Genomic DNA, 17,701 nt, shown 5'->3' on the forward strand with positions numbered 1-17,701 from the left:
TATATTTTTATTGTACCTACTAGGTATTTTACTAGCTGTGCAACAAATATAATATTACTATGATATAACAACTATATTAGAGACTAGAACAGTGGTAGCAAACCTATGGCACGCGAGATGATTTTGCATGGCATGCATTTGAAGAGAAAAAACATACCTATAATAATAATAAATGACAGATCGCCTTATAAAAAATAGCATGTAAATACTCTTCAAGAATAAGCATTACGTTTAATGTAAATATATAATTGCTTAGGTTTATGCGTCACATATAATATTATCGCACTAACCTCATCAGGCGGCGGAGAATGCCGCGTCGCGAACCTCTAATTTTGATCGATTTACAATGCTTGAAACCACTGTAGAGAATGCCTTATGTGATCGGAGCAACTCTGGTGTCAATTTGTGCGTAAAGAACCAAACTAATTAATACATTAACAAGCAATTTCATGTCTACTCACAAAAAATGGTTGCACCAAATAACCTCCAAAAACATGATGGAGCTAGTAGTAGTAATTCTGGCATACAGTTTCAAAATTAGTGGACCGAAACGTATGACATAATTGAAAAAAGTTATAAGACTATAATGTGTGCTATGTTCTGTGAGTGGTATTTAGAACATCATCATTTTTTAAATAGGATTCTTAAAAAATATTTCTCCCCGTGAAAAACTCCTCGGCACGTCAGACAGTCGAAAAATAATATTTGGGAATTTTTGGCACTCGTACATAAAAAGGTTATCTAACCCTAGACTAGAACACTCGCCTTTTATTCCTTGTATTGCAGGTTCGAATCCCTGAATGTTGTTTTGTTTTATATCTTTCGATCCAGCTGAGTGAGAGCTTTCGACGCAGTAGGTTTGGCAAAAGGTTAATAATCATCCCCGTAAAAAATATGATACTTCCACATTGCGGAGGGATCTTTTAAAGAAAATAGTGCCTACATAATATTCATTGTATTATTGTATGCATTTAGTCATTCAATAATAATTAATAGTCGGAAAACGATTCGTAGCCGACGCAAATTTAAAAATGTAAGAATTTAGGTAATCGTTATGAAATTTCAAATAATCACCCTGGTGTATTAAATCTATATAAACCTATCCTTTTTTATCGTCGCTTTCGTGCTGGGGTAATTATTGATTATAATGATTTTACATTTAGTGCAGGCATAGTTTTTTTTATATTTTCTTCGATCAAAAGAAATGACACATAAATACGTGTTGCCACGTTGGCGAGCTTACTCGAATTGCGTATTTACTCCATAATATTTGCAAAGGAGTAAATAAATATGGTTAATAAAGCATATTTCAATTTGAACTAATAAAAAAACAAAATTAGCAGTATAAGTAGTTAAATAGTACCTATTACAATATAGTTTTATAAAAAAAAACTTACGATTACCGCTTTTATTTCTTCAAATATTACGATGCAAACTTTTCACATTTCGTTTGACATGACTATTTTTCTGAACATTTGATAGAAAAAATGTTTTGCTTACATTCACATAAATATATCCATATTTAAAAATATTATATTATAATATATAGGATGGTTTTTTTTATTTATAACATAGAAATACTTTAGGCCCACGTTGGTCGCCAGTTATAGTAGGTATGTTATATTTATAAAATAGAAACACTTCTAGTTTTAATATTTATTTTGACTTCACAGAGATTAATCAACAATAACAGAGAATATTTCAAACGGTACACGAAAACAGATTAACAAGATAAGATGACTCGCTCGACCAAATAACCAGATGAACTTGCCAAAGGATTAGTTCAGTTCAGGTAGGTATCACATTTGACAACTAGATACCACACTTATTACTCGAAACGAATCTCGATAGTGTAAGGTGCTTAGTCTCAAAATAGAAGACCTGTATGATCGAAATGGCTGTCAGAGATCTACCTAGGTTCCCACCACCACCCGTCATGTATCTACAGCCGTGGATTTGCACGGCCGCCTTCTATGACCCTATAAACGTGTTTGAAAGAAGTGATTTTAAGTGCTCATTCTGTCTCGAGACGGAGCCGCACGGGACTGATGCTGCAACTATGCACCGTATCAACATATGGTTAAATCGTTAAATCCTCATCCGACTACATAGTGCTTGTGGCATCCAGTCAATGGACCGCGCGATCTATGGGTCTCTTTTCAAATTCATACTGCTATATATTTTGTTTTATTCTTTATACGTTTTCTATAGGTACGAAAAAGTGTGTTAATCGTGCAATGAGCCAATGACCTTCAAAGTCTTTTTCTTTAACAAAAATAAACCTATTCACATCATAGTAGGTACATGTAATTTAAAACACTAATAATGTAACGTGGATCAATATTTTTGGCTATTTAATTGGAATTTAGGTGTACCTGCATTCAAAAGTGTTATTTTTTAATAATGTGGCTATCGATCCGCGAATGCAACACGATACACAATATTTGAGCTAAGTTGTACCAACAACATGGCTGTTAAATTACTTGATTCCTTCTCCGAGTCTTGGTACCGATTATTGCGGATCTTAAATTCATTTCCGTGTTCAGCAACTTAAAATTGTATTAATTAATAACTCCATGTGGCTGGCGGGAAAGCATACGATTGGTTCGCTTCGGACAATTTCCGGGGTGTAACCAATCACGTATCTGCAAAATTGCAATATTACATCTCGTACTAATGTCGTTCATACATACATTTTTCAAATTTGGAATATGCGTTTTCATAAGTAAAAATAGTAATTATGTTATAACTTATATTTACTGATACCTAGGTACAAACTCTAGAGTTTCATTGGATGTACAAAAAACGTACTTACTTGGACAGCTGTAATAAATTGACAATGTAACCTCACATAATTACTAACACCACCAGTAAATTAAATTATTTTTTTAATATTTAAAAATTATTCATTGTGATAAATATCCAGAATATTTTTAATAGAAAGAGTAGATAGGTACCAATATAAAAAATCTAACTATATCTAGTGAACAATTATATGACAACAGAGAATACGTGAATTAAACAAAATAAACAATGAGATTAAATTCAGTTTTAATAAATTCTTAATAATATAAATTAGAAGCATATTATATTATTTCCTCTAAATATTTTCTAAGCAATGACACTTGAGTGACCAGCGCACTGCAAACCACAGGTGTCGCACGATGTCCAATTAGCTACATCGCATTTCTTTTAATTTTCCGACCGACAACGTTATTTACCTGGTCATAATGAAATAACACATCACTCAGTCAGATGTTAGTCATTTAGACCGCAACTTGTCGATAGTTGGTGTTCACATTCATTTGCGCTGTTCTTTTACGAAAATAAAATAATATATTATAAACATCAGATTGGGATAACTCAATAACGATAATTAATTATTATATCATTATATATAACGACAACGGGACACTATTGTTTAATGTGGAATAATCTCGTGTAAAAAGTGATCTATTCGAAATTCAAAAAATATATATTAGTGTTGTTCTTAAACATTCTTTATATTTTGACGTTTTAAATTGTTTATTTTTTTTAATAAATAGTGCAAAATGGAATTCCAGTACACGGTGGACGACATATTTTAAAGTAAGTACTTACTTATATGCAAACACTTCTAATTTTCTTTATCAATATAACAATTTAAGTAATTAACGCCCCCTACCTTGAATGGTGACCTAACTAAAGATAGTTTTACTTTGATAATATATTTGTAAATATTTTTAAAAAATACATGTTGGTGTTACAACTGTTTTTAAATACAACATAAAAATTATTTTTTCCATTTGAATTTATTCTTACGACACGTGTTTCGTCTATACCGGAGAATTTATCAAGCATTATACATTAAGTACATTTTTTTAGTATTACTTAGTAAAAAAAATACCACGCTTGATGTCATTGTAAGGACAATCTAACATAATTTTATTTTATTTTGTATTTATTTATTACAACATAGTTTCGTCTACACGGCAGACTTTATGAAGTATGATAGTGTCACATATTATTAATAATTATTAATTATACAAAAATATAATTGTCTAAGTATTTGAGTTTATTGTTATGTCACATGTTTCGTCTATATTGTAGACTTTATCAAGTATGGTAGTGTCATATAAATCATAATAGCAATGTTTATGTTATTGTAAGAATACTGCATCTTGATCTCTACACAATAACATGATTTTTTAACTTAAAATAATTAAACTTTAAACAATTTAAATAATAATATAATATCATCATGAAAGGTGTTTTTAAAACTCCATAGAGATATTGATTCGTGAAACATATTAACGAAATGATGTTTTTTTACTGTATACATTATTCAAGTGTGTTTCAAGAGCATAAAAAATCTACATTTAAATAAGTATCTCAGAAATGAATTAATTATTAAGAATTACTTACAAAGAATTAAATTCAAAAGAAGAATAATTTGTTCTGCATTCGCATTCAACCGCTCTTTTATTGTTTTCAAAAGTAATTAAGAATCGATTTTAAATTCATTTGTTTTGAAATTTCAACATTTTTCATTTTACTGGTCAATATGTTATTCAAATGTAGTGAAACATGAACCAGCAAACCAGACATAATGTCATTTGAGTGGGTATATTATTACAATGCACTTGTTTTTACAAAAAAATCAGAGGTATACAATTCATTTATATTGTATTACTAAAATTTATATTCAAATTTTAATCTCATCATTAGTGAGGACTAAGGATTCCAATCCCGGGCTATTTTCGATACCTGTGAATCCCGGGATTGATAAACATAATCCCGAAACTTTCGGGATTGATTTTTTTATCATTTTTTATGAAAAATAAAATAAAAACGAAAATATAACAGAAAAAATATTTTTAATAACAAATAACTACATTAGAAATAAACTGAGTTTGAATGAAGTTTGATTTATATCCATGTGTAAGTTGCCGATTCATTTTATTTTTTCACATGAATTAATAAAAATGAGAAAGATTGGAAAAAACAATGCTTCGCACTTTTAACAAAGTGATTCCACCATGATCTCATACGTTTTACGGCAGTTTCATATTTGGCTGACTAATTAGATTTATGAAGCGGAAAGGTACACCATGATTATTTGCTTTACTATTTTAAATCTCGCTAACCCATTCATAAAGTCTTTACTATCAGAAACAGCAACCTCATATTAAATTCACATTATTATTTATATTACAATATTATTTACTCCATTAAACTTATGTATTTCCAAGATTGAACGTAGATATAGAATATTAACAATAAATGTCTTAAATAGTATAAATTATACTAGATTTATTTTCGACCGATTTTATCGATTTTATTTGTAAATATAAAATTTTAAATTAACAATGGAAAAATATTGTCAATCCCGGGACCAGTCCCGGGATTCCGGGATTGTCAAATTGTAATCCCGAAATCCCAGGATCAAAATTTTGGCGCGGGATTGGATTCCCTACTAGTGAGGACCACTATCTTAACTAAGTCTTCTTATATATTATATCATAATTTTTTGACATATTTCTCCTTTTATTTACCTCAATCTTAATTTCCTTGTAGTACATTACTGTCCATTTGAATTATATATTATTATACAACCCATATGAATCCAGTCATCATATCCTGGATTGTGATAATATCTTAACTGTATGAATATTGATTATTACATGTAGGTAACAGTACGGTGTGATGACTTTAAATTTAGGAGATATAGTTAAAATTACGTAATTATCCATTAACTAATATTTTTTGTTGGCGGGCGATGTATGAAGTATAGCAAAAGTGATTTTATTAATATGGAATCTTTAAAACAAGTAGTTATGTAAAATGTACCATACAAATTCACAATATACTCAATATACTCAATATGCTCCGCATATACTCCATCTATTGACCGCACCCCACTGGTAGGTCCACACTTCCATTTGGGGAAAAATAAAATATTGTTATTGTATGCATTCTATGAAGGTGTCTTAGTTTTAAAATTATATTAATATGAGCCCTAACTGCCCGATACTACTCCTTGTGGGAGCAAATCTACTATAGAGTGGGAATCGCTATTTGGTAATGAAAAATAAATGATGTGTGGATTACAAAAACATCATATGTCACTTTTTTTCATATTTGAGATTTATATGTTGTTTTTTTTAATGTTGTCTATAATAAGCTCTCATTTACCGTTCTTAAAAAAAACAGCATATAACACGAGTTAAGAGCCGTTAAAGTTTTTTTAATCCAGCAAAGTTTTTACAAATGCATCATAATAATTAAGTCAAATGACAAACTTATGTCTTTTTCATAGTTTTCTGATAGGTACTTCGAAAGTTCTAATAATTATTATTTTTCACTGCAAAAAAACACATATTGTGTAGTATCACATAAAAAAAATCATAATTCACAAGGAAGATTTTCTATTACTTAAGTTTTTTTGCTTTCCCGTAAAATTGTTCAGTTCTGACATATTATTATGTTGTTTTTGTAATCCACCCTTCAAATGAACTAAGCCTTATTGGACTAAAGACCTAAGAATGGTTTAACTATAGCACAAGATCCCTGTTCCGGGCTGTTGGTCTGTAAAATTCATTATTAAAATGCATTGTTTAAATTGACTAGGTATTTGAGAAGAAAATACATAATATATTGACAGCTTCTGATTATAACTTATTACCGAAACCAGATTCCAAATAAACACTTCACAAAAACACGTTTATTATGTAAGTAATTTCATCATTGGCATATAACAATATAATCATTATTAATAATATTATGAGCCATTAAAAATACATTTATTGTCAATTAAATTATTTATAATATATGTCGTTTATATATGTTAACAAAATATCGGTGAATTATAACTTATAACATTATGTACCGCAATCAATTATTATTATTTGGACTATATTATATAAATTAGAAATACTAATTAATAGTCACTAACAGAATTGCTGGCTTTATTGCTAACCACATCCACCTGTAGTAACAACACAATGTGGACTGAATTTCTGACACTATTTGTATGGTATGTCCCCATACGCTTTGTAGCGTGCATCAATCGGATGCAACACGGTACGGAGTTCATAAAGTCTATAGTTAGTCATTGCGACTATCTTACAAACTATTCGCGCTTTCATTCCAGTATACTTGCTATGACCATTAGTGTTCGACTATAAGTATCAGTTGCGAAGGGTGGAGGTAAGCTGTTAAGATCCGCCATAAATAGTGCACACTAAACGTTGTTAGTCATACGTATTTGATAACATAACATCAATGCAAGCGGTTAAATGCGACAAACAATACGCAGTTTAAATTCCTTACAATCTGACGTATTTTAGAAGCAGCGCCGCAAACCAGTCTGCAAATCTCCACCCAGTGGAGGCCCATATTATAATCTTCTTAGGATTGGGCGTGGGGTTAACAAAAATAACCAATATAAAATTCGAAAGAAGAAGACATATTAAGGCTATAAGTTGAGGCATGGTCTAAAAAGATCGTGACTAGGCGATGCGCGGATTGTGCAAATGACGCGAGCCGAACGAAATATAATTTGTCATAAAATTTCAACATGCGTCCTTTTTATGTTATGTTTATTATTATATTCGTAATAATAATAGTATATTCATTGACACGTTTTCTTTTTCAAGTACATGCGGAACGTTTTTCGTCATCTTTACACGATTTAAGAATATATTCCTCCGACGCCATCACAAAACAAATTGACGTGCAAACAGATCAACTATCGCTCTCCGAATGGCAATGCGGCCGAAATTTCGTTCCACATACAGTTGAAAATTATTTGCCGTTTCACTTATGTATGCTCTTAATGGCCGGGACATCCTATAAACGATGAGATCCGTACATGACACTCGAGTAAAAAGAGTGGCGTTACCGTTCAAGACTCACACGTATGCCGGCGTTAGCGGCGCCGCTGAAAAGACACACGTATGTAAATATCGCGTGACAATACGCAAACAACGTCGTCTGTTCCGAGGCCTAAGGTTCCAGGTATCATCATTTTTCATACGACTTTTGATGTATTTAACCCATATACCTAACATCTAAATAGTTGAATCCATGTTATCTAGAAACCCCCATCTTCATATAGATCAATATCCATAAAATAATAAAATATATAACTAAAAGTAAAAACGATACCTAACTCTACAAACACCGGGTGTGAAATAGGTACATATATCTAAAATCCCATGAAATATTGATAATGACTTCATCGAGGTAAAAAATTATCATAACGTCCAAGAAAGCCTTTTCTATGTAGACAGAGCCTAATTACTCGGTTATTTATTATTATTTACTAAGTTAATCGTTTCAAAATACTAATACTAATGAATAAACCGGCTACCAGTGAGTTTTGTTACAAAATGATTTCAATTATAGAAAGGAGAAAGGACGTAATACACACAAATCAAATTTTACAGGAGGCACAAAAACCTTTTTGTTACTTATGGTTTTCGGTCAAAGTTAAAATTCAAAATAGACATAACATTGAAGTGCAAGATAATTATTAATAATTTTGTTTAAATATTCCTAACCTGATTATTGAGTTAATTAAAGAAAAACTAACTAAACTGATGGTTAAGTCGTTTTTCCCACTTCACTTCCTTCTTTTGCTTGTCGCTTGCTAAGATAATAAATCTGCATTTTTGCAGCTTAAATCCTTGGGCACAACCAATATTCCCTTTAATTTTTCTATTGTGTGTACGGATCATCAACGCATCTGAGAAATGGTATAACTAGGGTTGGTGTCACCCGTCAGTGACGTGAGTAAGTGAGTGATTATTAGTTTTGTATTATAAATATTTTAAGTAAAAAACACAATATTTTTGTGTGAGGACTGTGCGGGGGATGAAAACATGTGTGCGGACACATATTGGTAAGTGTGCGCGAACACACGCGCACACCATACACGCCTGCCAGGGAACATTGGACACAACTTTTTTAGTCGTGTACAACGTTATTATCCAATAAAACCTATTTTGAAAAAAAACTGAGGGATACGTCCTTTTTCCTCTCTACAGTCGATTTGTATTAAATTTCATATTGTCATACAAATTACAACTATGTCTACACAGTGTTAGATTTACTAAAACAATCAATATCATAAATTATAATATTTTTAAGATAAACCCTGAAAATTGAAAATGTTAAAAACATCATTATTTAATAAGAATAATTCAATTACAAAAAATCGCATATTATGTCATTTGTACATAATATTAATATAATCTCAAGTTTATATTTTTAAATGATCCAACGTACAGAATATTATTTTATATTATATTAATGTCTACAAAGTCAAACGAAATAAAAACGTTAATAAACTGCTTTCAAGTATTATATAATATTTCAAACTCTTTGACAATGATTTACATTTTCAAACGTTATTGCTATGATGTTTTTTTATCTCCATACACTAAATTCATTATGGTTACATGTAAATTGTACGTAAATCATTTCACCGTGGCACAGTTCGCGTGAGCTTTCTTATCGGAAAGAGTTCACCGTATACTATACGGTCTCCAATTTTATTACATTCAATATGAGGACATTAATTCAATTTTCATAGCTGATTTAGACAAAATTCATGAATTCAAGAATTAAAACCTAACCTAACCTAACAAATAATCCAGTTTATCGGCTATTTTCAAAATTTGTTTGCTGCTAGCTTCCTATAAAGTGTAAATCGACAAGAACCGTGTTTTATTTAGACATGAATTTTATGTCAGTACTATACGACCAAAAGAGGTTGGACGGTCTTTAATATACGGCCATATATTATTTCCGATACAATATTTCACTGTGAAGTATGATACGGCGAACTGCATACGTATATGTTTCCGGACACAATTCATTATAGTATATTGTATTTTAAACATTAATTTCTGAAAAACTATATTATTTGAGAAGCCGAAATATCATCACTTATGTCTTATAGTACAAGACCTAATATCTTGGTACAACATAATTTCTTACTAGGCTCAAAAATTCTAAGAATAGATAATAAAATCATTATACTTTTCGTTTCTTAAAAATTTACTAAAAATGATAAATGTAAGTACGTGATATTATTATAGTTTAGGTGGCGATATGATAAATATGTAATGAGGTTACATATAATACTCTTTTTTTAATAATTTAATGCATTTTTAGGCAGTCATTGCATTATCATAAGATTTTAATAACATCAGTTAATTAGTAGCAATTTAATACGGCACCATTAACATTATTAAAACGTTAAAATACATCAACTCGTCATATTATAAGAGAAATTTCTACACCTTTTTATAAGAATATCATGTAAGATCTTTATGAGCTGAAAATATCAGTAGGTTAATCTTAATAATTAGACTATGTAAAATCTAAAATATGACCACATGTAGAGAGTATGTACATTTAATTGTTTTTTTTCTTCTTCTTGCAATGTCAAACTATTTCTTAAGGGGCCCGTAAACGAGCATCAAAAATTGCAGTTGCCGATACAATTGTCAAAAAAATAATGCAATTATTGCCCAGTTTCTGGGCAATGTATGACCCGTCATCAGTGTTGGGCAAGTGAAGCTGATATATTTTGTGCGAACTCGTGACAACAACGGCAGGCAATGAAGTTTCTGCACCATAAAAGAAATAATCACATACCTAAACAAATTAACCCAAAATGAAAAAAGGATTTGGATCGGGTCCTACTTTTAAACAAACGTGAAACAATAAGTAATATAAACCAGGAATTAGTTATTGATAATTATGTATTTAAAAACTTTAAAATAATGTCAAAATTTGACGTTTGTGCAGCTTTGTAGTTGGTCTTTTCATATTAGGATCATTATAGTTTGGAATCGATGTTCCATGGCTCCTGGACGTAAATAAACCTCATTAATAAGCTCCAATACCCTGTCGTTTGTCCATTTATTCATTGTACGTAGTGTGAATTGACGATTAGTAATAACACATTAATAACGACACGGCGAAAAATTATAACAATGTATTGTCGAATTGGCTGTCACAAATGTTTTTATTGTTGCTAGGGGTGAGGTCAAACAGAGACGCACATATGGAGCAGAGCGAGAATGAAATATATTTAACTAGCAATTATTGCCGTATTTTCGATTGAGTTCGATATTCGATATCGACCAAGTAAAAAACATGTTTTTGACACAAAATGATTTTTTTGTCCATTAAATTGCAAGTCCTTTTTTGGTTCACGATTTTCCAGTTGTTTCATACCGTCCGAAAAATAGTTTTTGTCGAACTCTATAAAATAGTAATTGTCAAGCCCACAGAACAGATTAATAAATAGAATTCCGATATGCTATACCCTAATACACTACATTTTGACGCAGTATTTTGAATGTGTGAGTGTACTACGAAAATAAACCACAAACAGTGTTGCAACCTTCAAATACACCAATATTAAATGTGCGTCAGTACATAAACCGAGAGCAGTTGTCAGAACGAAGGACAAGCGTATTTTTGACACTTGTTTTAGTTTATCCCATATTCTTTCACACTCGAGATCGGTTGCCTGTTATTCCACACCCATCGGGTATTTCAGTTTCCATTATTTCGGAGTTCCCTGGTCAAACATTTATCTGACAATTAATATAGACGCCAGCGGCTAGACTGATAACAAAAAGAGAATACAAAGTGAACTGCAACTAATTTTGGAGACAAAAATATTACCAAAACGACTAAAATGCGTCTAGTAAAATATTATCTTGTATTTCCAATTTGTATATATGGCTCTATGACTTGTACGGTAATGTCACTCGTAACTCTCTTCGTGATATCCCGTCGCAGGACAAAAATGTGATGTTTCGTGATACTGTGTACCGTGTGATTAGCCTATTTTTGATCACACCATAAAGGTTGATTTATTTTTTATAATTTTATAATCTTTGTGAACGTTTTAAATAAGTTAAATTTATATTTTTTTTATTATTTTAACTTAAGAGCGTACTTCAGTGAAACGGAAAATAATTTTCAACAGTAGGTGCGACGAAATTTCTCACTAGTCGCAAATCGGAGACGGACAGAGAGGTGTCCGCACGTCGATTTGTTTTGTCATGGCGTCGGATGAAAATATTCTTAAATCGTGTAAAGATGACTAAAAAACTTTACGTATGTACTCAAAAAAGAAAACAAGTCAATGAATATAGGTACTATTATTATTAGTAATATAACAATAAACATAACATTAAATGGACGCATGTTGGATTTTTATGACAAATTATATTTCGTTCGGCACGCGTCATTTGCACAATCCGCGCATCGACTAGCCATGATCTTTTTAAACCATGCCTCAACCTATAGCCTTAATATGTCTTCTTCTTTCGAATTTTATATTGGTTATATAAGAAGATCATAATATGGGCCTCCACTGGGTGGAGATTTGCAGACTGGTTGTTATTTGTAAATACGTATTTTTTATTAATTTCACACGACAAAACAGAACATGACAAAACAGAACAGTGACAAAACAGAACATGACAAAACAGAAAATGACAAAACAGAACAGCCAGGGGAAAAATTAAACATTAATTTTTGTGGAATCTATTTTGGTTAGATTAGGTTACGTCATTATTTCGTTGTACCTAGTCACCCAATCATTTTGTACATTATTATATTGATTAAGATGAGATATACTAAGCTTGCCGGCAAAGTCCCGTTTATTTGAGGTTTTCTAGCGATTAGTAATGCTGAAATTAGGTAAGTATATAATTTGATGTATTATGGCGTATTGAAAATCTGTGCTATTAAAAATCTATCAACATAGAGATGGGACAATTTCAATATTAAATTTATATTTTTCCTGAAAGGTCATAGTTATATTAATCGTTGTTCTGTTTTGTCACTGTTTTGTTTTGTCATGAAACCGTTTTTTATGTATTATAGCGCATTGGTCAATAACTGTAATGTCATAATACACTTTCTAATAAATACCTAAATGAATTCGTTGATTTTCCACCCTCAACCAACGCATAATCTTCTAGTCACTCACACGAAACGATACCTACCCTCATTTCTCTCAGATTTTAATTTCTGAATTAAATTTTCCTATATAGGTACTTAGTATTATTTTCATACAACTATTTTTGAGACCAATAATGTTGCTACAGTGGATAGGTGCTGCTCAAAAATAATTTTATATGTACCGTAAGAAGAACAATTAGAGGTTACAAACTTCTGCAATAATGGGATCTATTATCATTTTGATTGCTGATTAGCCCAATGTATTAAGATTGTTTGGAATATTCATATTAAAAAAAACAGTTTGCGGTGATCTAGGACGCTGTGGCATACAGTTTGAACACCATTGTCATAATATACATATTACCATAAATGCATCATGCTTAGTTTTTTTGTATTTGTTAATTAAACAAGTGGAAAATTTATCTTCATTAAATGAGGAATCTCGGAAAATCCGTGACCTAATCGTATATTCATTATTTCAAAATATTATATTATTTACTATCAATTCCAATCATCAATAATTATTATTACTATCAGTGTTCGATCTAAAAATAATGTGACTTTTATAAAAATTTCCTTATATTGTGAATATAATATAATATTATTAATCATTAACATTGCCGGATGATGGCCTCTACACAATATAATATACCTGAGTCGTTTGGCTTAGAGAAAATTTAGTAACCTAATAAATAAAATCCTTAACATAAATTATTTTAATAGAGTTTAAACTGAGTTGATAACTTTTTCTGATAACCCTTTCATTGTATAGCGAAAACAAAATCTTATGGCAACCGATTCACAGTGGCGACTCTGTCTAACTACGGGGCTCAAGGGGAGGTTATAGGTAATGCGTTCTACAGAGTCATTGTTGTACGCTAAAACCGATTTGCAGTTGTGTTGGTGTTCTTTGGTAGTATTGACACAGGATGTGCATGAAGTATTACGATAAATAAGGATATTTTTATCACTTATTGTTTTAATAAAATATTAAATAAAAATGCGTACATGAGAACATAGGTACTTATATATTATTTACTTATACTGAGAGTTACAATTCAATGAAAACATCATGTATTATTATTTATTTAGTTGGAATTGGGAATATACAATGTTTTGGAATTTATTAATAAGCCTTAACGATCGCATTATCGTTATTTAACAGATTAGTTATAAATTTATAGGGAACTACACAATTATAATACCGAAAATACGTAATTTCGTTAGCACTGTCATTTAATTATACATATAATCATTAGGACTTCGGAAAACACTTACACTTAGCATTTTCAACTATAAGTACACAATATGATATGCTGTTAAAGTAATATAAATAATAAGAAGAACATAATTTATTGAAAGTAATCGCTAATGTCATCCATTTGAGTCACTGTCTGTGTCAGTATCCGTATTATCTTCGTCAGAGGTATCTTCGGTGTGGATTATAATCTCACTGGTCAATTCATATGTTCATAATATATATCATATTCGTATATATATTATACACAACTTCCTTCGTTTGGGCATTAATATTATGATTAATTAAACGGGACATTATAATTCAGTATGCAAAATCGTTTCGATAACAATCACTATATGAATACACTGCATGACATGTTTATGACCATGGACTCTCAATAACAATAAAAATTCCGCCCTTTACAACCTTTCACTGCACGCCTAATCAATTGATGACAAGGTAATAATTGAAGGCGGTTCTAAGTAGGGTTTTATTACAAGCCTTAATGCATACACTCAAATAATACCAATACAGATGCGAAGCCATTTTACCGTACAATTATGACTCTGTAAGACGCATGGGCTATACCCGGTAACAATTAAATGAAAATGACGAAAGAAAAGTAAATATTTTTTCATTAATATCGGGGATTTCTCTTAACTGTACGACATAATTATGTATTGTATTACAAACAAAATAATATATCTACTATAGGAATCAATTAAATATATAGGGACCTGCGTAAATTATTTTTTTATTTTGTCGATGTATAAATAATAGTAAATCAATAATTTTATTAGTATTCCGTTTTTTTGTCGACCCCATCTCTATTGATACCGATAGGACAAGACCTACGCCCTACTGAAAGAATCAACGCCCAGCGATGGTGATTTTGCCAGCCATCCCTTCCTTGTAAGAATATGCCGTAACATTAATGTTTGAATGTACTATGTACAATATACGTATATTCAGATTGAAGACTGTGTGTACGTTCAGTTAATAGCACGACGAGTATCTTTTGAAAAGTCAGGGTAAATCAGCGCCATGGTGTGGTATCAGGCTATCACCCTTTTTATGTATCTATGCAGCGCCATCTTTAGGTTAATAAAGCCTGAGCATATCTTTTTGCACAAGCAACGAGTGGTCCACTGTTCAACTGTCAAAATCAGATCCCAGATTGCTTGACATATTGATTCGCCCTTTCTCGTTTTAAATTGAATTATAAAAAAATCTCAAATCAAATATATTAACTAGCAGTGTTATTTGTAAATATTATACATTCTTGTTATTCATCAGCTGTCAAAGTCAGACTAGTCCTTCATACAAAAACCGGTGGTAATATAGATTTCCAAAAAATATGTAGCATTGATCTATGCATTACATTATTGTAATGCTAATGCTAATGTAAGCATAAAAGTGGGGCCACACCGGCAACAAGTCGCGCGACAACTCGTTAAATTTTACGATAATTATCATAATTGCTTAAGAAATTTTACGATAATTATCATGCTTATCGTAAAATTTAACCAGTTGTCGCGCGACTTGTTTTCGGTGTGGCCCCACTTTTACGCTAGTGTATTATTTATCTTGTTACTCATCTATCCAAATCAAACCCTTCCCTGCGTGAACACGACAGACGCGTCAGTATGAACACTCTATAGAACAATGACAGGTCATCCATATACAACAACGGGAGAGGCGGAAAATGTAGGACCAGTCGTTGTGAATGTATCGGCTTTCTACTTGAGTCGGCAATGATCGATGCCAATTCACTATGTCCTATTGGATTTTCTCTTATACTAATGCATTTATAATGTATATATCATTAGCGTAGGGTGGAGGTAGGGTATTAAAATCCGCCATAAATAGTGCACATTCATACAGTCATACATATTTGGTTTTATTGAACTAAGACTATAATTTACATATGGTGTTGGTTAGAAAAATCAATTAAACCCTGCCTAAATCAAACCATAATAATTTTGATATATTTTGGGCGATCCGAAAAAAATTTATTGTGCACACTTCTTCATTCATATTTATTTGTTTTCGCTAAATTACAAATACATATTACACATGTTATTGTTTTTGTTTAAATTCATGAAGCCCTGCCTAAACCAAACTATAATAGATAAAAAATATTATTATATCTATAAAATATCCAAAATTATATACCGCAGGGTTTAATTGAATTTTAAAAACTAACCAACATCAACTGTAAATGATTGTAGTCTTAGTTCAATTAAAACAAATACGTATCACTGACTAAGTTTAGTGTGCACTATTTATGGCGGATCTTAACAGCCTACCTCCACCCTTTTCCACTGACGTATACATACCTACTAATGTATATTACCAATGATATGATATTATAATATAATATAATATATGTGTCCACTTATATTAATTAGGCTCTAAGTCAGTTTGTTCAAAGGAAATTTATTTCTTTATAATACGGATTTATTGATGGTATGGAATAGTGATTTGTAGGTATACGTTTTATATCTGTGCACTTTTTTGCACCTTTTACTACACTAATACGCCTCTTTCCCTCATTACCTAGCATAAAATTAGATCAAATGATATTCACTTGTATTAATATATGTAGTAATAAGAAAATAAATAGATAATAAATGTAAAAAAGATATTTTTTTTACATCATTTTCATCCTAGCGCCAGAGTGCAAAGTTATGAAGGATCTTCTGAATAGCACTGCAGTTTCATATAAAATATAAATGACATATAAATCCAAAACTCGCATTAACGATTATTCCATTTCAATTTTGTACTTCTTCGTTTTGCTTTTAAATTTGCTTATCAGTTTCATTATCTACGAATAGGGAATCCACCCGAGCCAAAATTCTTATCCTGGGATTTCGGGATTACAATTTAACAATCCCGGGATTGGCATTTTTTTCCATTGTTAATATAAAAATTTTATATTTATAAATAACATTGATAAAATCAGTCAAAAATAAATCTAGTATAATTTATACTATTTAAGATATTTATGGTTAATATTGTACCTATACGTTCAATCTTGGAAATACATAAGTTTAATGGAGTAAATATTATTGTAATATAAATAATAATGTGAATTTAATATGAGATTACTGTTTCTGATTGTGAAGATTTAATGAATGGGTTAGCGAGATTTAAAACAGTAAAGCAAATCACGGTGTGGGTACTTATGGCCTTTTCGCTTCATAAATCTAATTAATCACCCAAATATGAAACTGTCATAAAACGTATGTGATCATGGTGGAATTACTTTGCTAAAAGTACGAAGCATTGTTTTTTTCCAATCTTTCTGATTTTTATTAATTTATGTGAAAAAATAAAATGAATCGGCAACTTACACATGGGTATAAATCAAACTTCATTCAAACTCAGTTTATTTCTAATGTAGTTATTTGTTATTAAAAGTATTTTTTCTGTTATATTTTCGTTTTCATTTTATTTTCCATACAAATTGATAAAAAA

At 30.8% G+C, this 17,701-nt stretch overlaps 1 protein-coding gene across 1 annotated transcript in view; it reads left to right on the forward strand.

The window, feature by feature from the left end:
• The first annotated feature begins 3,249 nt into the window (after positions 1-3,249).
• Positions 3,250-17,701, forward strand: part of LOC147073450 (uncharacterized) — a 66,033-nt gene continuing 51,581 nt past the window's right edge. The window contains exon 1 of the mRNA XM_085945550.1: positions 3,250-3,588. The gene's annotated coding sequence lies outside the window, so the exon portion shown is untranslated. The remainder of the gene's footprint in view (positions 3,589-17,701) is intronic.

This window comes from Rhyacophila brunnea, unplaced genomic scaffold (genome assembly GCF_057557595.1).
Source record: "Rhyacophila brunnea isolate RB1 unplaced genomic scaffold, BYU_Rbru_1.0 scaffold_18, whole genome shotgun sequence".
Classification (NCBI taxonomy): domain Eukaryota; kingdom Metazoa; phylum Arthropoda; class Insecta; order Trichoptera; family Rhyacophilidae; genus Rhyacophila; species Rhyacophila brunnea.